At 42.2% G+C, this 26,102-nt stretch overlaps 1 protein-coding gene and 1 long non-coding RNA gene across 2 annotated transcripts in view; one reads left to right on the top strand and one right to left on the bottom strand.

Annotated features, from left to right (window-relative positions):
• LOC310677313 (uncharacterized protein) overlaps positions 1–26,102 on the top strand; it is a 728,781-nt gene that overhangs the window by 399,416 nt on the left and 303,263 nt on the right. The window lies entirely within an intron of this gene.
• Positions 10,556–15,356, bottom strand: LOC310677354. Its single transcript, XR_014511119.1, has 2 exons — positions 14,123–15,356; positions 10,556–10,703 (listed from the first exon to the last, which is right to left on the bottom strand). It is a non-coding gene; the product is annotated as an uncharacterized lncRNA (long non-coding RNA).

Below are 26,102 nucleotides of genomic sequence, written 5' to 3'. Positions count from 1 at the left end.
CAAATAATAAAGTTCTTGTTGCTGTTGCTGTTGCTGTTGCTGTTGCTGCTGTTAATCCAGACCACGCTATCAGGCTTGTGCTGCAAGTGCATTAGGCTTGCACGTGTATATGGCTACTACTACACCTTCTGGGTGTTTGTCTGTACTCCTCTGGTTTTGCCTCAAAGGGCCACAGTTCAGTACAAGAGCATATACACTGGTACCTCGGGTTAAGTACTTAATTCGTTCTGGAGGTCTGTTCTTAACCTGAAACTGTTCTTAACCTGAAGCACCACTTTAGCTAATGGGGCCTCCTGCTGTCGCTGCGCCACCGCTGCATGATTTCTGTTCTCATCCTGAAGCAAAGTTCTTAACCCGAGGTAATATTTTTGGGTTAGCGGAGTCTGTAACCTGAAGTGTATGTAACCCGAGGTACCACTGTACTTTGTATGCAAATGTTTCTGGTTCAATGTTTGGCACCTATGGGTAGGACTGAAAATGGCTTCTCTCTGAAACCCAGGGGCTACTTCCAGTTTCTGTAGACCAGTTGTACCTAACCTGTAGCCCTCCCAGATTTTGCTAAGCTACAACTCCCATCTTCCCCAGCCTGCCTGGCCATTAATCAGGGAACAATGGAAGTTGTAGTTTGGCAACATCTGAGAGGGCCACAGTGTAGACAGCACTGGATCAGATGGACTAATGATTTGATATAAGGTAGTTCCCTGTGTTCCTAATCTCAGGCAAATAACAAAAGTGAGGAAAGCGGCAGTGAAGGGGGGAAGATTTATCAACCTTGCCCTACCTTACTGATGTACTGTGCTCAGTTTGGTATCTCCCAAACTGTTAGAATAGCCAGCTTTTGAAATATTGGATTTGGGTGGGGTAGCAGCGCCCAGAGAGTGAGTGAGTGTGGACACTAGCTGTTTTTGGAGGGAGAGCTCAGGGGAAAACAATACCTATTTGGGTCAAAATTAAGGGAGAGAAGAATAACAGTGACCTCATTGTGGGAGTTTACTATAGATCCCCAAGCCAAACGGAGGACATAGATGATGCCTTCCTGGAACAGATGGCCAAGCATGCAAAAGGAAGGGAGATAGTAGTAATGGGGGACTTCAATTACCCGGATATTTGTTGGATGTCAAACTCAGCCAAGAGCATAAGGTCAAACAGATTCCTCACTGGCCTTGCAGACAACTTCATTGTCCAGAAAGTGGGAGAAGCAACAAGAGGAACAGCCATTTTAGATCTGGTCCTAACCAATGTCGATGACCTGGTTAATGGGGTAGAAGTGGAAGGATCATTAGGTGCAAGTGATCATGCTCTTCTGAAGTTTACTATACAACGGAAAGGAGCAGCCAAGCATACTAGGACTCAATTTCTTGACTTTAAGAAAGCCGACTTCATAAAACTTAGGGAAGTGCTGGGTGAGATCCCATGGACAGTAATACTAAAAGGAAAGGGAGTTCATGATGGCTGGGAGTTTGTTAAGAGGGAGATAGTAAAAGCACAACTTCAGGCAATACCAATGAGACGGAAACATGGAAGGTGCCTAAAGAAGCCAGGGTGGCTATCTAAAGAACTTTTAACTGAGTTAAGATTAAAAAAGGATGTGTACAAAAAATGGAAAAGGGGGGAAACCACCAAAGAGGAATTCAAACAAATAGCCAGCACGTGTAGACACAAAGTCAGAAAAGCTAAAGCACAGAATGAACTCAGGCTTGCTAGAGAGGTTAAAAGCAACAAAAAAGGCTTCTATGGGTATGTTCGTAGCAAAAGGAAGAACAAAGAAACAGTGGGGTCACTCAGAGGAGAAGATGGTGAAATGCAAACAGGGGACACAGAAAGGGCTGAACTCCTCAATGCCTTCTTTGCCTCAGTCTTCTCTGATAAAGAAAACAATGCCCAACCTGAAGAATTTGGAGGAAATGATTCAGCAGAGGAAACACAGCCCAGAATAACTAAGGAGATAGTACAAGAATACTTGGCTAGTTTAGATGTATTCAAGTCTCCAGGGCCAGATGAACTGCATCCAAGAGTATTAAAAGAACTGGCAGATGTGATCTCAGAACCACTGGCAGTCATCTTTGAGAATTCCTGGAGAACAGGCGAAGTCCCGGCAGACTGGAGGAGGGCAAATGTTGTCCCTATTTTCAAAAAGGGGAAAAGAGAGGACCCAAATAATTACCGCCCAGTCAGTCTGACATCAATACCAGGGAAGATTCTGGAGCAGATCATTAAGCAAACAATCTGTGAGCACCTGGAAAGGAATGCTGTGATCACCAATAGTCAGCATGGATTTCTGAAAAATAAGTCATGTCAGACTAACCTGATCTCATTTTTTGACAGAATTACAAGCCTGGTAGATGAAGGGAACGCAGTGGATGTAGTCTACCTTGATTTCAGCAAGGCATTTGACAAGGTGCCCCATGATATTCTTGTAAAGAAGCTGGTAAAATGCGGTCTTGACTATGCTACCACTCAGTGGATTTGTAACTGGCTGACTGACCGAACCCAAAGGGTGCTCATCAATGGTTCCTCTTCATCCTGGAGAAGAGTGACTAGTGGGGTGCCACAGGGTTCTGTCTTGGGCCCGGTCTTATTCAACATCTTTATCAACGACTTGGATGATGGACTCAAGGGCATCCTGATCAAATTTGCAGATGACACCAAACTGGGAGGGGTGGCTAACACCCCAGAAGACAGGATCACACTCCAAAACGACCTTGACAGATTAGAGAACTGGGCCAAAACAAACAAGATGAATTTTAACAGGGAGAAATGTAAAGCATTGCACTTGGGCAAAAAAAATGAGAGGCACAAATACAAGATGGGTGACACCTGGCTTGAGAGCAGTACATGTGAAAAGGATCTAGGAGTCTTGGTTGACCACAAACTTAACATGAGCCAACAGTGTGACGCGGCAGCTAAAAAAGCCAATGCAATTCTGGGCTGCATCAATAGGAGTATAGCATCTAGATCAAGGGAAGTTATAGTGCCACTGTATTCTGCTCTGGTCAGACCTCACCTGGAGTACTGTGTCCAGTTCTGGGCACCACAGTTCAAGAAGGACACTGACAAACTAGAACGTGTACAGAGGAGGGCAACCAAAATGGTCAAAGGCCTGGAAACAATGCCTTATGAGGATCGGCTAAGGGAGCTGGGCATGTTTAGCCTGGAGAAGAGGAGGTTAAGGGGTGATATGATAGCCATGTTCAAATATATAAAAGGATGTCACATAGAGGAGGGAGAAAGGTTGTTTTCTGCTGCTCCAGAGAAGCGGACACGGAGCAATGGATCCAAACTACAAGAAAGAAGATTCCACCTAAACATTAGGAAGAACTTCCTGACAGTAAGAGCTGTTCGACAGTGGAATTTGCTGCCAAGGAGTGTGGTGGAGTCTCCTTCTTTGGAGGTCTTTAAGCAGAGGCTTGACAACCATATGTCAGGAGTGCTCTGATGGTGTTTCCTGCTTGGCAGGGGGTTGGACTCGATGACCCTTGTGGTCTCTTCCAACTCTATGATTCTATGATTCTATGATTCTATGATTCTATTCTACCCTAAACCAGGGGTCAGCAAACTAAGGCCCAGGGGCTGGATGTGGCCCCCATGCTCGTAAAAGCGGACCCTGCCGCCCGCTTGGTCAGTCCCTGCGTGCTGCGGATGCCTCGCTGCACAGGGACTGACTTCCACGATGCTGGCACAGCTTCTGGGCGGGGGGCGAAGCTGGCGTGGCTTCGGATTGGCTGCAGGAAGCTCCTGCATGCTGCCTGCCTGGTGCTTTGTGTGCGCATTCTGCCCGCTGACCTGGCCTCAGCCGGCGGGCCGCAACACATGTTGCATGCCATCTGGGAGATCTGCGGGGACGGGCCCATGGAGCAGCTGCTGCTCATCAACAATGCCGGTGGCGCCAAGACGTGCTCCTGAGCGCGTGCGGAGTGCATTCCTCCTCCAGGTCCGGAGGCAGCTGCAGGACCAGCTTGCAGGGTATTCATCAGCCCCCTGATAAAAAGGTTTGCTGACCTGACCCCTGCCCTAAACTATATATACTTTAAAAAATCTGCTTCAGCTCCTTGTTTTTCTGACAACCCTAAACACTCAGCAGGCCCATTGAGCTTGTGGGGAAAGATAGCAATTAATGATGATAATGATCAATAGCGACATTTTACGCACACACACAGACACACACACAGAGAGAGAGAGAGAGATTCTGCTATGGTATTCTGCTATGGTATTAAGAGACAGAGAGAGAGATTCTGCTACCATTCTGCTATGGTATTAAGGCTGTGCTGAAGAGTAGTATATACATATTTTAAGTAAAAATTAAATATTTATTATATTATTTATTAACAATATTTATATATTGCTCAGGAGATGCATAATAAGAATACAGGTCCAGGGCTGTCATACACTGCCAACAACAGCATTAACAATAATCTCAAACCTTATGGTGGGAGAATCTAATGGTATACCCTAACCTGTATTCAGCAAGGAAGTAAAACCTTTGAAGAGCTGCTTTCTCTTCATGATAGAGGTAGGTCCACAAACCAGTTGAAATAACAGGCATAAAGCTGGAATAATTTGAATGTTCTTTCATATATCAGATCCAGCTGTTTTATCTTAGTTTGTTAACTGACTTTAAACCAGAGTTTCTGGTTTAGGCATAATGGGCAGTTCTGGTTCAGTACAAGAAAGCATCTCTGGGTGAAGGCAGAGCAGGCAGTCAGAATGTTTGTCCCTGACTTTTATGAAGCTGGGGATAAACATCTAAATGACTGCCTCTGGCTAGAGGACAACCTTACAAAAAAACAGGGCCTGCTCTCTATTTTTTTTTTAACAACGGGTATCAAAGAGATTACTGAAACCAGTGCTGCCTGTCAAGCAAGCCACTTATTCTCTCCAGATGACCAAGCAACTGTGATCCAAGTCTCTTTGAATTTCTTTTATTGATGTCCCTCTCCAGTGAAAACATAAAAAATGAGCCCCTACTAATTGTATATGAAATTATTCATCTGTTTTGCTTTAATGCTATTCCAGTCCTACAGTATTAATTCCCTTTTAGTTGGTGGTTTGTGTTGGACATACAACCGAAACTTAACAGGATTCTTATATTGGAGAGAAGATAAGAATATCTTGTTTATTGAATACAGTTCTTAAACTCAAGGAGTGCTCTCATCTGTTTTGCAACTTGGATTGTTTTCTTTTTATTGTACTTATGGTTTTACATTAGTTGCAATTAAGGGTTTTTTTAAAAAAAAAATGAAACACATCTAACATTAAAATATGTAACATTTGCCAACTATGTATTATATTAGTTGTTCATAAGTAGTTCAATTTTACATCAGAGAAAGAACATTCAGCCTAGTGCTGTTCTGAAAATTTCTGCATTTTTTTACCATTCTCCAGTGAAAATTATTAAAGACAAGAGAGAAATTCATTGAGAATTTCATGGTTGGGGTACAGTGGTACCTCGGGTTACAGACACTTCAGGTTACAGACGCTTCAGGTTACAGACTCCGCTAACCCAGAAATAGTACCTTGGGTTAAGAACTTCGCTTCAGGATGAGAACAGAAATCATGCAGCAGTGGTGCAGCGGGAGGCCACATTAGTTAAAGTGGTGCTTCAAGTTAAGAACAGTTTCAGGTTAACAACAGACCTCCAGAACAAATTGAGTTCTTAACCCGAGGTACCACTGTACATTGTTTTTGGTGCACTTTTACTTGACTTTTGAGGTGGCCGACAAGTGTTTGCGGATGTTCTTTCATTCATTCTACAAATCATCACTCTTGTAGCCTTCCCAGTTGCTCATGCAATCAAGCCCAGGGGAGGACATCATGAGTTAATTCCTCCCATAGGGCTTTTTCAGATCAGGAGCATGAGCAGCTGGGAAGGCTGCAGAATGCTAGAGAAAGGTTTACCAGAAGAAAAAAAAAAACACACCACCCTTGGTCACCTCACAATAATAAGTTATGCTCAAAACCTCAAACTGACTGAAATTCTAAAGAAATTCTCAAGTGCTATGAGAATAAGACAAAAAAAGGGGAATACATTTTACAGAGGAAGAAAACTTTCAAGAAACTGGAGGATAGGCACAGCACTAATTCACATTGTATGGCACCTAATTGTGGATTTTGTAGAACAAATCCTGTCATTCACTGTAGTTGAATATCTGACTCACTTCAGAATGGTGAGCTAAAGTTACAACTGTCCAACCTACTGATCAAAATTAACATAGATACTATGGATTTTTACCCTTCTTTTCTAAGTATCTCTCACAGGGCAAAGGTCAGTGGCAATGAACAATGGGGAAAAGGTCTGCAGAAAACCTGGTACTCCCACTGGTTCAAATCTCTCAGAAATTCTGTAGGCTATTGGCACCACCAAGTCTCCCAAGTAACCCAAACAATTACAATATCAATAGACTATAGTTTTTCAAGAAGTCAAAAATGGACTTCCCCTTTTTTTGAGAATGAACATCTGTACCTCCACAAAACCTCACAGCAAGCAGGTCATCAGCAAAGAGGAAAATCTCTTCAGCTGAAGACTTTACTAATGGCCCAATCTCTGAAGCAAGGGACGTGGAGGGTAAAGGTCTTGGAAACTTAGACACTGGAGCAACTCTGCAATAGCATGTTAGAAGGATCTGACAAAGACTCTGTTCTTGGCTTCATAAAGGTTCCTTGGGCCACACAGTGACCTTCCTTTCCCATTCATAACAGGCATGGAGGAAGTGCTTGTCCATAATTCTTACTTCAAAGACATTCACTGAATAATGTAGTGGTTTTCACGGTCACAGTGTACCGTGGCACCCTGGGGTGCTTTGAATGATGGTCAGGGTTACTGCAGGCAACACTGGCCTCTGTCCCACTTTCCTTTCCTCCCTCCTCTGATACCATCTTGCCCCTCTGCTTCTCAAAGGCTTGCACGGCCGTTTGTTGCAGCAATCCTGGCTACAAGCTTCCCTAGTGAATGGTGCCTCTGGGCTGGTCAGGGGGTGCTGGTTGCCAGGAGCTGAGGCGACCGTGGAAAGAGGAGAGGAGGCTGAGTGAACACTCCACAAGGGAGGATGTTTGAAAAGGGATGAGGGGCTGCCGGCTTTGCAGGCAAGGGGGTGACATAACTGGGCTTCTGAAGTTTGGAGTACGTTTCCCCACAGGAGAGCCACAGAAAGAATGTAGCTGGTCAAGGGAGCTGTGGACTCAAAAAGGTTAAAAACGTCTGGAATAATGTATTCTTAAGTTGGTATGACAAAAATGATTGTGTCATGGGTGACATGCATCACCCAAGTCTGCCCAGAAGGAAATTCCATCAAGTACAATGGGATTTACTCCCATGAAAGTGTGTATAGGATTGCTTTACACATTTCAGTTTGTTTTGAAAATCATTCTGAATATGTGACCGGGACTTCATTTTCACATTATTTTGGACCACACTGTTGGAACTGTAGTTATCAGATGACAAGCATTGCTTTTATTCCCTAGAGCCCCATCAGGGTGAAGGGGTTGGTAGCAACATCAGAGCAATGCAAAAATGTGCCCTTGCAGCCTAACCCACTAGGTGATTTATTTATTTTTAATTTGGAAGTGACTACCACTGGGTTCAATTGGGCTTGCTTGAGAGTAAGGCAGCAATCCTATACACACTTTCCTGGGAGTAAATCCCATTGTACTTGATGGAATTTCCTTCTGGGCAGACTTGGGTGATGCATGTCTGTTTAAGAGTACACAGTCCAGAATTACACTGTTACATTTCAAACAGCTGGTTTGCTTTCAGGTGCTAGTCACTACTTAACCATGACTCTGAAATCTCTGACAGAATATCATGGGCTGTTTCTTACACTGACACTTTTACACTAAAGTTTATTTTCTCAGCCTTATGCACATTTCACCTACTGTTTATTACAGTGTTTTCTCTATCAGTGCAAAGAAAAAACAAAGAACCTAAAACCAATAACTATCAAGGCACAATTTTAAAGATACATGCTGATATACAGGAAAAAAGGAGGAAGGGAGAGAAATTATAATCTAGTTGTGTATTGATTCTGTAAACATTTGCAAAGAACGCCAAAATGCATGGATGTTTCAGCAGTGCAATTTGGGATGAAAAACTGGATCTGTCGGGATCCAAGTTTTGCACAATATGTTATTGGGAAAGTGCACCCAGGGCATCCATTTTCTATACAAATAGTTATTTTTAATACTCTATTTCCTTGAATTATAGTGGACTTTACTTTTCCCACAGAGAGCACTAAGCTAGCATAACAATGAAAGTCATTGTGGTTTATTTACTGGCTGATACTAGGCGCTCCGCTTCCTCAGAGGGAATTTGCATTTCAATGTTTTTTGTTGCAATTGTTTTAATAACTGGCAATACTTATCCCACAGCAATTTCACTGGTGTGTAGAAAAGATTGGGAGATGGGTTCCCCCATACAGACAGCACATGGACATGTCAGAATCATGTTGCTGTTCTGATGCATTTGTTTGGGGCAAGTCACATAAGCACTGAGGCACAGAAATTTCTGGCATGAATCTCTAAACACAACTTGAACATTGTGGAATAGGTCACACACTGCTATCAGCTCTTAAGGCAGGGGGAAAGTGACAGTGTTCATCTAATGGTGTTTAACAGAAAGCAAACTCTGCCTGTACATCTTTAGGAGCAGACCAGTTGCCCTAGCATAACCTATGCACTGTCATATGGCTACATGAAAGGATAGGAGAAGAAACAGATGTCAAAAGACAATTTTATTATGAGCAATATGAACAGCTGTACAAAATACAGTTGTGTAGCCTAATAAATGTTGGCTTATTTTTCCAGTATTTTCAGTCTAGTGCCAGATAAATACACAGAACAGAGCTTTGCTGTTACCTGTATTTTGTATTACATTACACCAGGGAATTAAATTAAATCAGGGAAGAGCATGGAGTTATCTCTGTATGTGGACAGCTAGTTTTGATTGTCTGTTGTGCCTTGAGTCAAGAACAGTGCAAGAGCTAAAAGGAATTTGAGGGGCAAAAAATTCTCAATCAAATTCTCCTAGCCTGAGTTTTCTTGCTGAAATTTAATTCTGTCATGCTCCCCACAACACATTCTCAGTGATGTATTGCTGATATAATTAAAAGGTATTCTATTAGAAATGAATGTTTTAAAAGAGAGTTGGTAGATCCATCACACCACTACAGTTCAATTTTAAAAATATATAACTCTTGAGGTTGAGTTTCAAAAAGGAATTTTGAAAATGTGAAAACGTTTGCAGTTCTATGTGTCAGATTATTTCTGAAACTTTGCTGAATTTTGAATGCATTTGAAATTTCGTTGGGGCTCTAAGGATCAGTAAATAACTTTGCAGTCAGTTCTCTTGTAACACTTTCTTCTCATTGTGTATTTGACTTAACATAGAGAGAGGAAAGCTACAACCCAATAGTTTCACCATATCACATTTTTTAGTACAGCAGGATAAAATGAGTTAGGACTTCAGGTACTGTCTCTGTAGTTCTATTGCTTGGGTTTCCCCTATCTCCTCAAAAGTTTATCTAAATGGGATGGGGCAACTTGTTCAAGCTTTGTCTCCTTTTGTATTCAAGACCCCTTATGTCCAAGCCACTTATGTGGTATTGCTGTTTTGATTTTAAAGCCTGGCTATATGCCAACCCCCCCCCCCATATATGTATAATATGTATAAAACAGTCAAGCTCCATGCAGTACTATATTCCTGCATCAAAATTTTAAGGAGATGTCTGCTGTTTTGGTTTCCAGAGGATTAAGTGGTTTATTGGTTTCTGTGATCATCCTACCTCTGATACACAGGCTTTTTTCTTTCTTTCTTCTTACATGGTTCACAAACCAGGATATCCCTTTCCACCACTCCAGAGGGCCTTCTGGCAGTTCCCTCACTGCGAGAAGTGAGGTTACAGGGAACCAGGCAGAGGGGCCTTCTCGGTAGTGGCGCCCACCCTGTGGAACTGCAGCGTTGGAAGGGACCCCGGCAGCAATCTAGTCCAACCCCTGTCTTGCAGGAATATGCAGCTGTCCTACAAGGGGATCGAACATGCAACCTTAGCATTATCAGCACCATGCTCTAACTGACTGAGCTATCCCAATGGCTGTCTGAATCCAAAAGAACTACTACATTTGGAAGCCAAAACCTTTGGCAGAACATGTCCCAAGGACAGCCCCTTATAAGAACTGTGCTATGAGGGGGAGATGCTCTCTTTGCTGTTTGTGTTATTTTTGCTGCCTTTCTCCCTTTCATACACAGATGGATGAATCAATATTGGGAAATTGGGAAAGCTGTTATTTATGATGACCGGCAATAATACACTGGCATGGAAGCGAGCGTTCCCACTGTTGCCGGAACATTCAAAATGCTAGTTCAGTCTTCAGATGTAATGAGGCATACAGTAATGGGACCACTGAAGTAAATAATGTGCTTCATAGCCCACTCCTGTTGTACTATTAAGAAGAGAAGGATTCATCTCTTTTGCACTCCATGCTCCACCGAGTTAGTAGCTCATGTTCTCTCTAGAACTCCCCGGCCAAACTCCCCCAAGCAGAGATGACACAAAGATTTAAAAAACACCTTCTGAATACATTGTAATTTAAAGTAATAATTTTTTGTATCTCGTGGAGTTGTTGTAGTGCTATGCAGAGTAGAACTAGTTTAAATTGAAAACAAAGAGGTGCAGTAGCTCTTCCTATGAATGGAATTGCTCTGTGGAAATGTTCTGAAAAGGAAAAGAGGTGTAGGTCAGTAGAAGAACACAGGCTTTGTATAAAACAAGGCTAAGTCCCTGGCATCACCAGGCAAAGCTAGAAAAGACCCTTGTCTGAAACCCTGGAGAGTTTCTGTCTGTCAGTACAGGCAACAACTGACTGAGGCGCATCTGAGTGACACGCAATCGCCATGCATGCCCAGCACCAAGCCTGGAAGTAGCCCAAAATGTTGTAAAGATGTGATGAAAAGGTTCGGAAAAGGGTATTAAGGGTCAGCAAGGGGAGGGGTTTTTAAAAATTTATTTAATCATTTTTTTGATACAAACAACAACCGCAAAAGACACATACAACAAAAACCATAATAACAATAATTTGAAATTGAATTCACTGATATACCTATGACTACACCTTTTTAACAATATTTTCCCACCTCTCTCTCCTCCCCCTACTTCCCACCACTATCCGCCTTATCGCTTAAATATTTGTCCCAGATGTCTTCATATTTATCCATTCTTATTTTGCGTCAACATTCAATTCATTCATATGTAGCTAATCTGTCCATTTTATCAATCCATGTGCTCAATGGAATCTTTTTTGGTCAGCAAGGGGAGGTGTGGCAGAGCGGGCTTACGTGCATTCCGCCGATGCACATTGGGGTCCAGAACATAACTGTCAGGTTCTGGTGTGGTTGCTCGAGAGTAAACAGGCAAGACTCTGACCTGTCTTTTCCAGGCTTTATTCTTGGTGCAAACTATTTACAGTGAAGAGCATCCTAAGTTCATGTCTGGCTCAATCGCTAGCAGAATCTGGGAGTGGTCAGTCTTTGTACCTCCCCCAGCATAAAAGTCGCATCACCACCAACCTTTTCCGCCCCTCCCTGCGCCGAAGCCTACTGCGCAGAATGGGCGCTGGCAGGGGCGTACTTCCCGCCTTTCCGGTTTGCTCAGGCTCGGTGTTGAGGCTCTCCCTAGCATTCCCTGTTCCCTGTGCCTCTTCTCCACTTCGCAGGACTTTCGGAGGCTTCCTATAACACAACTGCCCTTCCATCTCTCGCCTCTGGGTTGATGGCAGTTCCCTGACAATAACCCCCACGCAAAACGGGGATTGCCTGTATAGACAAGACAAATATGGAAGGATCCCTGATCCCTGATCCGATTCAGCAGGAGGGTATGTTCCTAAAGACAGGAATCCAGCAATCTCTGGAATGTTTGTACCCACTGGTACATAAATACAATTCTAATGTTATCCCAATCTGTTTCCACCCCTTAAAAATGCTTCATGTTGGTGGTTTAGAAGGAACATAAGAAAACAGGAAGCTGCCTTATCCTGAGTAAGACCATTGATCTATTTACCTCAGCCTTGTGTACATTGATTGGCAGCAGCTCTCCAGGATTTCACACAGGGCTCTACAGGTGACAATGGCACATGAAGTTACGTCTCCCTTCCTTTCGTTTCATTTTTTCAACTGGAATTTCTGTCATTTCAATCTGTTGTAGAAGAGATGTGTGAACAATAATAGTTCTGTGACTTCAAGAAACTTCCTCAGTCCATCCCTATAACTAGGGATGTGTGAAAGCTTCCAGATAATTTTTTGCTAACATATTGAAAGCCCTATTGTCTTTTACCTGCTCTGCGGTTTTACATGCAGAAGAGTCTAAACTTGCTATGAATTTTCTTCTGGTGCCAAGAAGGGATGCATGAAACCCCATTGAGAGTTCTAATTGAAAATTTGGCTTTCATCAAAAATTCTTCAGAGGTTTCACCTAAAGATGAGCTGCCAAATTCTCTTCAAATGTCACTGCGTGCTAGTCATGGTTAGGAATGGATGGATCAGTCTGTTTTCAGACCATGTCAATTTCAGATGTAGTTGTTCATCAGGTTGTTTCATTCCATTTGTGCATTAATGTGTGAACTTTTTTAAAAAAAATAAAAATACAAAAACTCATATTTAAATGTTTTTGACACATTTAAATACGTATTTTATCTCAATGTTAGCATTTCTAGATGTACTATATTCTAAAGCATGCATGCTTAATGAAATTTGGTACATTGTACCAAATTTCATTTCACCAATACTACATCTTTTTTTCCTCCCTTTAGCTTAAAATTATACAGCAAAATTCAGAAAAGTGAGATAGTACCAATTCATGGATTAGTCCAGGAGCTGCAAATTAGGTCAGTTCACTTAAAAATGCAGACCAAATGAGATTCTCCTCTATCACTGTGCATGAAACCAAAGATAAAATATAATTTAAGCTGAATAACTTTCCTTAGTTGATCTGTCAGGAAAATATTCTGCACACCATCCATCAAGCAATCTGTGTGCTCGGCACTGCAAATCACCCTCCTGCTCTCTCTTAACTTTCATATTTAAACGAAACTCCTGCAATGCAAACAGCTAGGCGTACCAGATGCTTCGGCACAGATGTTCTGTCCAAGCATATTGCCTTGGTGTTCCAAAGGCATTATCTTGAGTCCTCCCTCAACGTGACAGTTGTTTCATTTCACCTGTTGGAAGCCATCTTCTTTCACAGATGGTTATATTCAGTTCACTGACAAAATATGCAAATGGCGATGGGTTATATCTACCTAGTCCGCGCTATTATCACCCAACGCTGCTGCAGCTTCCTTCCAGCTCATCCAGTTCTGCAAATCCTTGCCCTTTGTGGCAGGGACGAGTTTGCCAAGTGCCCAAGGGGGTCTATTTAGACCTGAATGTCTACTGACATGGAGAGATGACATATTGCTGCTGTAATTCTGAGGTGTGAACCCACCAGGCTGGAAAGGATTAGCAGAGAATCCTCTCAGCTCCAGGCCCAACAACTGAACTACTCTCTTTGCTCAAGCTGCTGGCAAGGAAACAGAACAGACCAAAGCAGGTCAGCAGCCCAGGGATTCGCTCTAAGCTGTTATTAACTGTCAGCCTGCTCAAAAGCTCCTGATTTAGAAACTAACATAGGAGGTAGAGGATAGTCAGCATTATATCTATATTGTATTGTGCTCGTTGTGGTGAAATCTCTAACACCAATTTGACTCATCTGGCGTGAGCGTTTCAGCTAATTCCAAACATGCGTATTTATTTCCTACACTGATATGCCACCACTCTGCCAAGCAATCAAGGTGTTTTATGTTTTATAATAATGACCTGCAGTCTCGGAAGACGGGATACAAATGGGAATTTGATGAGAGGAAGAAGGAAACTAAGCTTATGCAGGTGTCAGTGCTTTCATAGGATTACGCATCATGAAGTCCCATAACGGCCAAATGGAATGCTTGTTGTGGGAGACAGTTCTACGAGGGGGAGGAGCCAAATGGCAGTTGCTCTGAAGGCTTCTTGCTGTGTCATTTCTCCATCTGCCTCATCCAGGTATGATGGCAGCTGATGAAGGTGGTTTGGGGAGGGGAGGAGCAAAATAGCAGTTGGCCTTACCTGAGCTAATGGAGGATGCCTCACTTCACTCTCTTGGAAGAAGCTAGGTAGAATAACTAGCTGATGGACACAAGGATGCATAGAAATGCTTAGTCAAACTCAAGGCTGGGGACATTCCAGATGTTGTTGAGCTACAGTACCCATCATCCTGTCATGTTAGCCGGAGCTTATGAGAAATGGAGAGGCTAAAAACTTCCAGAGAGTCTCAAGTTTTCTACTCCCTGGTCTAGACTTTGCTGATTTTGGCTTGTGTCCCTGAAGCACTGTGACATGATAACCACTTGGGCCAAATGCTGCAACAAGCAGGGAGATGAATTTTACATATTGACTTGAAGTAACCAGGGAATTTCTTGGCTACCAACTTCTCAGAGGGATGATGGGAGGTGTCCAGCAATATTTGGAAAGCCATAAGTTCTCCATCTCTGCCGTAAAATGTAGGATTATCATATACCAGGGGTCGGCAACCTAAAGCCCATGGGCCACAAGCGGCCCATGGGGGTCGTTTAACCGGCCCATGGACCCCCACTGCCCACTTGAGGACCCCTGCCACCCGCTCGGTCAGCTCCCGTGCGCCACGCTAAACTGAAGCGGAGTAGAGCAGGGACAGCCTTCCGCAACACTGGCCGGAAGCTCCTGCAGCCAATGGGAAGCTGCACACGCCTCCTCCACGCCGGAAGGAGTGCCAGAAATAGCGTTTGCGCATGCGTGCATGTGCACTCCGGCCCACTGCAGCGTCTGTGGGACTGTGAACTGGCCCAAGCCACAAAAACTTTGCCGACCCCTGTCATACACTATACCAAAAAATGCTTAGTTTTAATCAGTGCTATTTTTCTAGAAAAAGAGGTGCCAGAACTTGCCATGAACGTCTCCCATGTTCACTTATAATGGCAATGGCACCCACCTGAGAGCTGCAAGAACTGAGTTCCAGTGAGTTCCTGCTCAAAAAAGTCCTTATTTTAATTAACCTGTGTTGTCACATAAACCTTAGGAAAGTGGCATGCTGTATAAGCTTAACCTTACAATGATGCCAACAAATAGTTTTAAACATCACATTATGTCTTGAAACCAGAGACTGCTGGATCAGGAAAAGGGCAGAGTTTTGTCAGATTAAAAGTGACAATGTATTTTATAGATAAGGCATTTTTTAAAAATCTCAAATTACCTTTCTATAATCTCTGTAACCTTTACCCTCCATGACTCTTATTTCCATCCTTTACCTTTTTAATATCTTGACCTACTGAGCGAAAAGTTCAAATTCTCTGCTGGTTTTTTAAAGAAGAAAATTTCTTTTAAATGCTGGTGGGAAAAGATTGCTGCAGAGTCATCATTCCCTCTGATTACAAGTCAATTTAGTATGGGTCAAAAATGGGTTTGATTTCCAAGACTGTGTCCCCGTGTATTATGAAGGTTCAGAGCCAACAGTGCTCAGCATCGCACCTCCAAACTACCCTTGTGATCATCTGAGAGAATGAAAATGTAAAAAGAAGATACAGGTGAGGCTTCAGCAAGTGGCACAGTCAGGATTGAAAAGGTTCAAAGGAACATGGTCCTTGCTAACATTTTCCTCCCTAGAATGTCAGTGGACTAATGACTTAATACCTGATTTGAGAAGCTGGTTCAGAGACTTGATGTCTCATGATCTGATCACCCTGCACTCAATAAGGTGTCCATGAGTTCTATGGCTATCTGCTCCAAGTTTGGTCTGAAGCACATGAAAGGAGAACAGTGGCCTTGAACTGGCCCATAAAAAGCTAGCACACACACACACACACAAATGCAATTTTTTATTTGTGGATTTTATAATGTTGATGAAACAGATACAGAGCAGGGATGGACACAGCAGCTAATTCTGTCCCATTATGGATTTTACTAGCATTTGATTATAGATGTTTTGTGTGGCATGAAATTACGTTCCAAAGGGTGCATTTTGTTCTGATTTGTGCTGCACTTATTACACAGCTTTTACATGTATGTATTTTTTATGCAATGCTGCCACTGCAAAATCTGGAGTTGTGAGCAATCCAAGTGGGAGTTGTGTTCTGATCTGCAGGGAAGTTTGGAAGTGTTGAATCTGGAAAAGTGTATGATACAAAAAAAGAGACTAAATCTCTAATGCAGAGCTATGAAATGTCAGATTCCCAAGCAAACCTACAGTTTAGAAATAAGTATTTGCTTTTAGATCTCATACAAAACATGCTCTGTATTTATGCACTATGTCACAGGAAATTTGGGACCCGTTGCCTGTCAAATCCAGCATCCCATTACCTGACACTGATGATAGATATACTTTGCTCCCCATGATTGAACACAATTTCAAGCTTTGGGATTTTCATTAAACTATCTTTGAACAAAAAACATCTCCCTACCCCTCAAAAAACCTTCCTGTATCAGAGATAAGAATCGTGGCACAGTGGGTCTACATAATCCAAAGTTGGCAATATCGTCCTACAACAGGTTTGCATATATTCATAAATATGTTGAGCCAGCCACAAGCTTCAAATTACCTGTTTTTTAAAAATATATAACAAGGAATGGTTTTTACTTTTCCAGGAAATAAGCTTTTTAAAGTCTTCAGTCAACCACTGAGTTCTGTTGTGAAGGAGATCAACAACTAAATAGGTGTGAAGGGATCTTCTAATAGCTGCTGACTTTTATATTTTTGTCAGAGCCAGACTTGGGCTGGATCTAGACACTTCAAAAAAATGCTTCAGGAAAACGTGTTGTAAACTTCATAATAGGAAATCATGTTGCTGAAAGACAGAACTCCACAGCACCATCTGGTATCACAGTGTTATAATGTAGCTGAGTCCTTGATCACTGAGGCATCACCCAAATCCAGACCTGGGACGAGGAGTTTCCAGCCAAGCTGGCACACCAACTCCATGGGGCTGAAGTGTCTTCAGCCCCCTCAATATTTGTTGGAAGGGAGCTGAGGAGGCCGGACGTGGAGCTGAGTTTGACACAGCTTCAGAGGTTGGTTCCTCCTGAGCATGAGAGATGAGGAGCCACCGGCCACTGAAGCCACCTCATCCTGGGCTCCACTTTCGGCCTCCTCCCAATGATGTGACATCGAACATGTCGCACATTGCACGCATGACATCACACACATGTGATGCATGCTGGGCCCTCTCAATCTTGGGTGCAAGTTGGCACCTCTGCAGCCAAGAGTCCCTCTTGTCTGCTTGAACCAGAACTGGAGAAGTGCAGTATGCAGAAGTCCACAATGCCTATGTGCTGTCTATGAATTACCAGCCACTGGGAAACTACAGCAGGAGAGGGCTGCTTGTGGGCTTCCCATAGTACTAGTAGTAGTAGTAGTAGTAAATTTATTATTTATACCCCGCCCATCTGGCTGGGTTTCCCCAACCACTCTGGGTGGCTCCCAACAAATTAAAAACAGAATAAAACATCAAACATTAAAAGCTTCCCTAAACAGGGCTGCCTTCGGATGTCTTCTAAAAGTCAGATAGTTGTTTATTTCCTTGACATCTGATGGGTGTTCCACAGGGCAGGCGCCACCACCAAGAAGGCCCTCTGTCTGGTTCCTTGTAACCTCACTTCTCACAGTGAGGGAACCACCAGAAGGCGCTCGGAGCTGGACCTCAATGTCTGGGCAGAACGATGGGGGTGGAGACACTCCTTAGTGCTTAGTGCCTTAGAAAAAGGGGGTGGGGACCCCCCAGGAATCGCAAGACATTTTCGTCTTGCAAAGCAAGCCCATAGCAAATTCGTCCTGCGAAGCACCTCCAAAACAGAAAAGCCTTTCGTCTAGCGGGTTTTCCGTCTTGCGAGGCATTCGTCTTGCGGGGCACCACTGTATTATTATTCACTTGATTGCAGGTGAGTTATCACATCGAATTTGGCCCTTAGCAAAACAGTTCCTGGGACCTGAGAATAGGGTGCAGTACCTGAATTTTTTTTGCAGGAGGTGCCAGCAATTGAATTAGGCTCCCATGCCTGCAAGATTTCGGCCATGCCAATAAGCTATGGTTGCTTCCCCTTGTCTTGGCATAGGAGCTCTATTCGTGCACAGATGGAAAGAGGAATGTGAAACATATATAGCTTATTGCAACAGCCAAGGTCTTTTTAACAGGAATGATGATCATTGGAAGCTTGACTTCTTTAACATAGATTTCTTTCATTACCTGACAAACTTTGCTTATAACAAACCCAACACTGCCTTTTACAAACTGTAAAGAAAAGGGGTGGGGAAGAAGCAGGGCAACTGAGTTGCCTTCACTTTCTTCATTGTTACTCAGTGAGAGTTACATAAAAGGTTATCCCCTTACACCTTTCCCTGTGACACCCCCCCAGCCAATCCCCTCTACGAGAGGAACTCAGTGTTCCAACAAAGCCTCTGGATTGACCAAGACTGATCTAAATAGCCTTTTAGCAGCTAATCCGCTAATCCCTTGAGCCTTTAATAGCCGCTAATAGCCGCTAAACCGCTAATAGCGCTAATCCGCTAATGGGGTTGCTTCGCAAGACGAAAAAACCGCTAGACGAAGAGACTCACGGAACGGATTCTTTTTGTCTTGCGAGGCACCACTGTAATAGTATTAATTATTAATTATTACTTTATTATTCAATTAAAACATTCCATGGGGGCTCCAATACCATTTTAGTAAGAATGACAGCTACTCTGGGCAACTCCCAATAAAATGTTGTTGTTGTTGTTTAGTTATTTAGTCGTGTCAGACTCTTCATGATCCCATGGAGCAGAGCATGCCAGGCACTCCTGTCTTCCACTGCCTCCCGCAGTTTGGTCAAATTCATGTTCGTAGCTTCGAGAACATAAAACCCTCAAACATTAAAAACTTCCCTGTATAGGCCTGCCTTCAGATGTCTTCTAAAACCCATATAGTTGTTTAACTGTTTGGCATCTGGTGGGAGGGCATTCCACAGGGTGGGTGCCACTACCAAGAAGGCCCTTTGGCTGGTTCCCTGTAACTTTACTTCAAAAGGCCCATGGAATTGCTCCAATAGGACAATTTTTTGTCTGGATGGCAGCAGAGAGGAAGAGATTAAACCCATTTCCTGTTGCCCCAATGAAAACTGCCCCTCCATCTGCTATTGCTACTTTAAAATAAAATAAAAAAGATTGCTGATACATTTAGCACCACACCTACTTTGACCCTTCGTCACAGGCTTCCAGCCTCAATGAAAGGTTCGATCCCAGTTCAAGTTTTAGACTTCCTGACAATTCTCTCCTTTGTGTTATATGTTTAGCCTTTGGTCCAAACAGTTATCTTTTCTTATATGATACATTCTGCTCCACTGATCATTCATCTTATACGATGATAGAGACCTGGATGGTGTTATTCCTTCAGTTAAACCTTTGACCTGGTTGAGATTTAAGTGAATCGTGACTCTCCCTTACTTGGTATTTTAACTGTGTCAGTCACATTAACATAAAACACCCTTTCACTTGTTTGATATAAACATGCATCTTATCCCTGAATAGCCATAAGTACATTGCTCTGATCTAATACACCAGTGGCACTTTATCCCTCTTTTCCTTTTAACTGCTCTTCCCCACTGTAGCTGAAACAGAAGTGTAAAATGCTGAAATACTGCTATCAAGGTCAACAGTACCAGTAAGTATTGTGCACACAGAGAAAATTGGAAGTGTCCCCATTATATAGGTTCATATGGAGGATATGATAGAATGGTAGCTTTGGCTGAGGATAAAAATCAAGTGAAAATGATACCCCTTGAAGTGTCTAATTGCATCATTTCATTTGTAATCACTGACCTTTCTTCCTTGCACAACGGAGAAGAGATAGGAAGGCAAATTCCTCCTTCTTCCTACCCAGCTTCATTTGATTTGGTGCCAGGAAAGGATTATTCACTCTTGGCCCCATCCTGGGCCCAGTTACAATATTGATGCTCAGTGCATTTCACTTGAATGTTTTTGAGCTTCATGGTGTTTGGTTTTATGTGAAGGCAAAGGATACCAAATAATATTCAAAAGGAGGAAGAAAGGACTTTCAAGCAGATATTGAAGGTTTCATTGACTCTGAACACACGGTAAGGTTTCGTTGGGTTTTTTTTAGCTGTCAGTAAAAATCTATATTGATATAAGAAGGGCAACAGCTGCAAGCTATCTGCGTAAAATACTTAGTCTGATGGCTTGACAAGAAATGACATTTGTCACATTTCTTCATGCAGCAGTAGAAGGAATCATGAGACATGAGTTCATTCTTTGTGATTTGATGATTGTGGCTACCCCAAAGACCCTCATGTCTCTGAAAACTGGCGGACAGCAACTTATATCACCTGGGCCAAATCTGCCCCATAAATTGTATCTTCTGTCCCTAAAGGGCCTGCTTCAAAGTAAAAAAAAAAAAAAAAAAAAGTATGCACAAGCCACATTTCTAACAATAAGATTGGCAGCAGACCACTGGAGTGGAGGTGGAGCATGGTGAGTGGATCCCTCCTCCCTTGTAAAAAAAAAAAATGCCCTCCAGCAAAATAGTTCATATGTGCATGCATGCTTGCATTCACTCTGATTATGTCAGCTGACCTTTAGCTTGGGTGAATTAGATTGGAACAATCACTTAGCTTCTGGAGTTCAGAGGCTTTATTCATGTAGGAACTATTTACAGGAGGAGTGGAAATGAGACAGAGAAAATATCACATATTGTCTGGAGAGAGCAACAAACAAAATGGCTCCATTTTTTGGAGTGGACAAACAGTGCCCTTGTGTGGTTTAAAGTAACACATGCATTAACTGGAAGCTTAAGAGAAGGAAATGTATTTGCTTTTCTCCAATAGTCGTGTGTTAGTGTGAGAGGAAAGGATCTCTGTCTCTCTGTGTTAGATGTATGTCAATTACTGTGTGTAAATGGCTCCACCCACCCACCAGTATTGGCCACATGGCCTCCGAGGAGCAATCCACCTCCACAAGTGGACCATGGACCAAAAAGGTTGCTCACTTTTAAAAATATAGCTCCTTGAGGCTGCTGTCTTTCTGAGTTGATCCTATCATCTGTGGCACTAGAACACAGCTGCCATGTTCAGAATCAGATATGCATAAATAAAATATATAATGTGTTTATCTCCAGCAAGAGAGCTGCAGCCAATCATGATTTTGGGAGTTCTGTACCTGCATGATGCATGCATTTTCAGAACTCATGCTTGCATCATTTTAACATTTTTTAGGCTCACCCATAAAATCTCTTAGCTGTACTCCGAAAAACATACAAAGTGTCCCAGTGTCTGTCTTAACATGCTTAAACAGAACCATACTTGTTGAAGAGGCAGGGAGTTTTGCCCTGCTCCTCACTCTCACTCTCTGAGACAATGTTTGTAGTTTCCATATATTTTGAAGATGATGCCATAAAGGCCCAGTCATACTGTTCTGTAATGATGAATTAAATAATATCCCCTGGGTGTCATCCGTATTTTTAGCTGTCAGTTCCTTCTACCCTCCAGTTGCCTCCTCTGTGTGCTGTTTCTCATGAAGACATTAAAGGAGGTTTAGAGATCACAGGAGGCCTTTAGTTAGAGCAGCAGATAATGATTCTCAATTAGTTCAGGTAATGGTAGTTATCAGCATTTTGGAGGAAATGGAGCTTGAAATGTTTTGTGGATGAAAGGTGAGCAGGATCTCACAAAAGAGGGGAGGAAATGCTCCCTCCTGTTTATGCATGCGGTTTGTACAGAGATATTTCATTTCCTTGTACAATCTTTTGCTGGAAACAGTAGTTTATTGTTGAGTGACTTTAACATCGTTTTTTAAAAAGCAACAATCCTTAAAGAATTGTCTTAAGGAAAATCTACTGAATCCAACAGCAAAGTCTACTATCTGATGTGGGTGTAAACCTGGGTTGCCATGTGTCCTATTTCACAGAGGACAATGCACTCTTTGAAGGGCTGACCAGTCCTCTGTTTCCAGGGTAGGCAGATTTCAAACTTGCAGGATATATGTTGGTTTTGTGATTTGAACACCAAGGTCTACCACCCAGAGTCATGTGCAAAATTGTGGCATGTGGAAGTTCAGGACACAGAACTAAGAAGTGGGCTGCCTCTGAGCTCAGCCCTGTTGGGGATCTGAGGTGAGATAGCCACAAAGTGGAAGTTGCTCCTGGTTCCAGTCACCACACAGCGGCTGCTTAAGGTATAAAACAGTTCATTGCTGCAGAAGATCAGGCTTCAGTAATACAGTTCTGGATACAGTGGTACCTCGGGTTACAAACGCTTCGGGTTACAAACGCTTCAGGTTACAGACTCCGCTAACCCGGAAGTAGTACCTCGGGTTAAGAACTTTACTTCAGAATAAGAACAGAAATTGTGCGTTGGCGGCGTGGCAGCAGCAGGACGCCCCATTAGCTAAAATGATAGCTCAGGTTAAGAACAGTTTCTGGTTAAGAAGAGACCTCCGGAACGAATTAAGTTCTTAACCAGAGTTACTACTGTATATACATACAGCTTGTAGGTTTTGCAGATACAGATACAGATATATATGTCAAAAGCATGTCTGTTGCAACAGCAATTCAAGACTTAACACAAACTCTGACTCATGGACTCACAGACATGAGCTAACATGCCTTAATCACTGGACCATTGTTATGGCTGACCTTTCCCCTGTTGGTTTATCTCATACATCTCATACATATGGGTCCATGAATGAAATTAACCTCTTTCTCCATGTCCAGTTCCTCCAAGAAGCCCAAACTTCTTTTTTTCAGTACAGGACTGTGAGCTCAAAATCCTATCCCATAAAACCCATGCCTAGTTTTCCTCACCCCAAGCTTTCCTCATCTCAACAGCATCTGCTGTGGAAGAAGTGACGCTCAGAATACTTTGCTGATCAACTGCGAATCATCCAGAGTTCTTCAAGTAGATTCTGATCTACCTTCTTTCCATCCCCGCTTTATTTGGAGGCATCTTTTGTTTGAAGGTCTGTCTTATACAAAGCCAGTTTAAGGATTCAGAACCCTTAATAAGGGAGACAAGGCATTTTAAGGAAGTTTCATTAATGATTAATTTTAACTGATTTTATGCAATATATATGCTTTCTTGCTTTCCATAGTTTTTAGGTACACAGTGCAGAAACTTCAGGAATGACACAAAATATAAATAACTGAACATGCAACTTGTTTGCAAATCTGTGTCTTCTTTTTTTGTGATGGGTGGCTACCCTAGTGCATCCAAATTGCATCATTATGCTCATTCAGTCCCCACTCTGAATACAGCTTGTGATGCCGATAGGATCACACATCTAGGGCCAATAGTTGCTATGGGTGACTAGTTGTACTTTACTTTTAGTTGAGTTGAGATCTCTGTGCTTTCATACCCTAAACAATGAGTAACATAAGCATAAAAAATGCAATCATAACATTTTAATTTATTTTACAAGATAAAGACCCCCACAAAGCAAAGCATATGCATACACACACACACACACACACACACACATACACACATATCTACAGTCTATTCAGTTGCAATGGCATGTTCAGCTGTAGATGTCAGGAAACTACTTTGCCCTTTTGTTGCAGTTTTATTTAATTTTTTCCCCTGAAGAATCAATACTTGTGTTGTGAAAGTCACTGTAGCCCTAGAGCTATTGAGTCTCTTCTAAAATTAATTTTATTTTCTAGTCAAAGGAAAATAGATTGAAAATGCCTTTAATAAAGTAAAAAAAATAAATTCTTTCAATAAAATATAAGTTAGGATCCAATAGATGTTTCCTTGTGCAGAAATAGGCTTCCACATATGGAGGGGCTTATAGGAATGAGATGAATTATCCAGATAAATGCAATTTAGTCTAAATGAAACTCTTTTTTGTTGCCCTTGACACCCTTTGGATTTTTTTTTTCTGAGCAGAAAATTCCACATTTACCTTGATAGGCAAATTTCTGGGTCAGATGCATCTCTGATCTTATCAGCTTTGCCCACTGATGGCAACTATTGGACAAATTCATAGAAGATAATGCCTACTAGCCATTCATAGAGGATAATACCTAGGTTGGAGAAAGTATGACTTTCGTTTTGGGGAATCGCAACTGGAGTGAGTGCTATTTGTCCGAAGACTCCCCCCCCCCCAAAAAAAAAATCACATAAGAACTTTTGACTCTGTCTTCCTAGGATGTGGCCTTGAATTTACAGAGATTGCAATAATGTGTAGAGAGAATTCCATGCACACAGTGCAGGGTGGGGAGGTGGGATTCTTCTACCATCTTCTCTAAGCAGGAGAAAGTGTGATGTGCTTTGACTGAGTAATCCCTGGGTATCTGGCCCAAGGGGCTTTGGTTTGTTGTTGACCTTTAGTCTTGAAGCACAGCAGCCTGGAAAATCTGATGAGGCCAGGCATGCTGCATCTCTGCTACACACATATCATAAAAAGCTCAGGGGGTGAGAACATTTGTAGCCAGCTGAGAGAGAAATAAGGTAGGGGGAAGCACCCACTGAGGTGTGCCACTGATTGCTTTTAACAAGTAAGTTATCAGTGGGACAAATTGGTGAACGGTGAAGATTCAAGACTGATTTCTTAAGTAGAAAACTTGATATATCCAATTATGGTTCTTTGAGCAGAACTAAACTGCAGTGTGTTCAGTAATCACACTGCACATGAGGTGTTCCGAGTAATATTCTTGGATGAAGAAAAAATATTCATGGAGGGAAGGGAGACTTCATCAAGAGAGTCTGTAAGTGCACGACTTAGATGAGCAGTGGCAATGCAAGGTCTTCATCCATACTAATCTCTCTAAGTTTCACTGATGATGACTGATTTCTAAATAAGAGGCAAAACAGCAGTAAAAAATACAAAACTTCTGGGATTCTGCCTTTCTTCCACTGAGTAGTAAACAAAAAGCCATTTGATGCTAATATCATATTTGGGTGCAGAATACAAGGAAGTTGCAGTCTGGAAAGAGCAACAACTGACAATCTTCTATCCCCAAATCTTCTAAAAGATTTATTTCCCAGAGTGAGGCAGAGGAACTAAAGTTGTTATTCTTTAGGAAGTCTAATTTGAGGCACTGGCATGCTTATGCAGTTTGCATATGGTCTCCTGTCCAGAGGCACAGATCTGAGATAAGTCCAATTCCTACATTTACTCATAGGTAGGACACTCATCTTTAGCAGCAGGAGTAGAGATTTTGACATACTGCACTGAATAATTGCATAAAATTAAAACATGCTAAATTGGAAAACAAGAATTTAAAATCTACAGCCATAGACTTTTTCAATGAATTGATAGGCATATATATTTGCATCGTTTATTCATATCTATGAAAATGAGAGGTAGCTAGCATTTGTTTTAAAATCAGAATAGAAAGTTTTGAGAGGGTTTTTTATAGCAAAGATGAAGTTACAATCAGCAGAAGTGGCTCCTTTCTTATCAGTTGAGAAGACTAAAATAAATAGTTACGATGTTCTTCATCTTCTCTCAAAGGCTGGCCTGAAGTTCCCTCTCACCTTTCATAATACCATTCTCCACCTGTAAAAATGGACAGAGAATTTCTGTCCATTTATAGGGAGAAGGGAGACTTTCTAATAAATTTTCATGGTGGGCTTGCCTTACTTGAATAGCCAGTGAGCTGCACCTTCTCCCCGTAGTGTTTTTGGAGTTGCCCCAGTCAATCAGATTCTGGGAAGTATGGAAGCGAGGGCAAAGAAGGCCAAGTGCTTTTTTGCCTTCATCCCTGTTAGGTTGCTTCATCCCTGTTAGGGTGGTTAGGTTGCTTCAAGTCATGTGCTAATCTAGAAGCAAATGTAGAAATTAAACTTCACTGCAGATGCCTCCTGAGAGAGAGAGAGAGAACAAGTTCCCAAACCACCTAAAGAAAAGAGAGTACCATGCAATGCTACAAATCCCTGGGCTGCATTCATTTTCCTAAAGTCAACACTCTGCTATTCTTATTGTTCCTTAGCCTAATGGAATTTATTGAGGCTATTCATCCTCTGTGTGCACAGCAAAAGTGCACTTTTTAAAGCTGAGAAAGCTATAGAGTTAATAGCTTAATAATTC

The sequence above is a fragment of the Podarcis tiliguerta genome (assembly GCF_965153285.1).
Source record: "Podarcis tiliguerta genome assembly, chromosome: 5".
NCBI classification, from domain to species: Eukaryota; Metazoa; Chordata; class Lepidosauria; order Squamata; family Lacertidae; genus Podarcis; species Podarcis tiliguerta.
The sequence above is the reverse complement of the archived record's forward strand: the minus strand, read 5'-3'. Positions and strand labels throughout refer to the sequence as shown.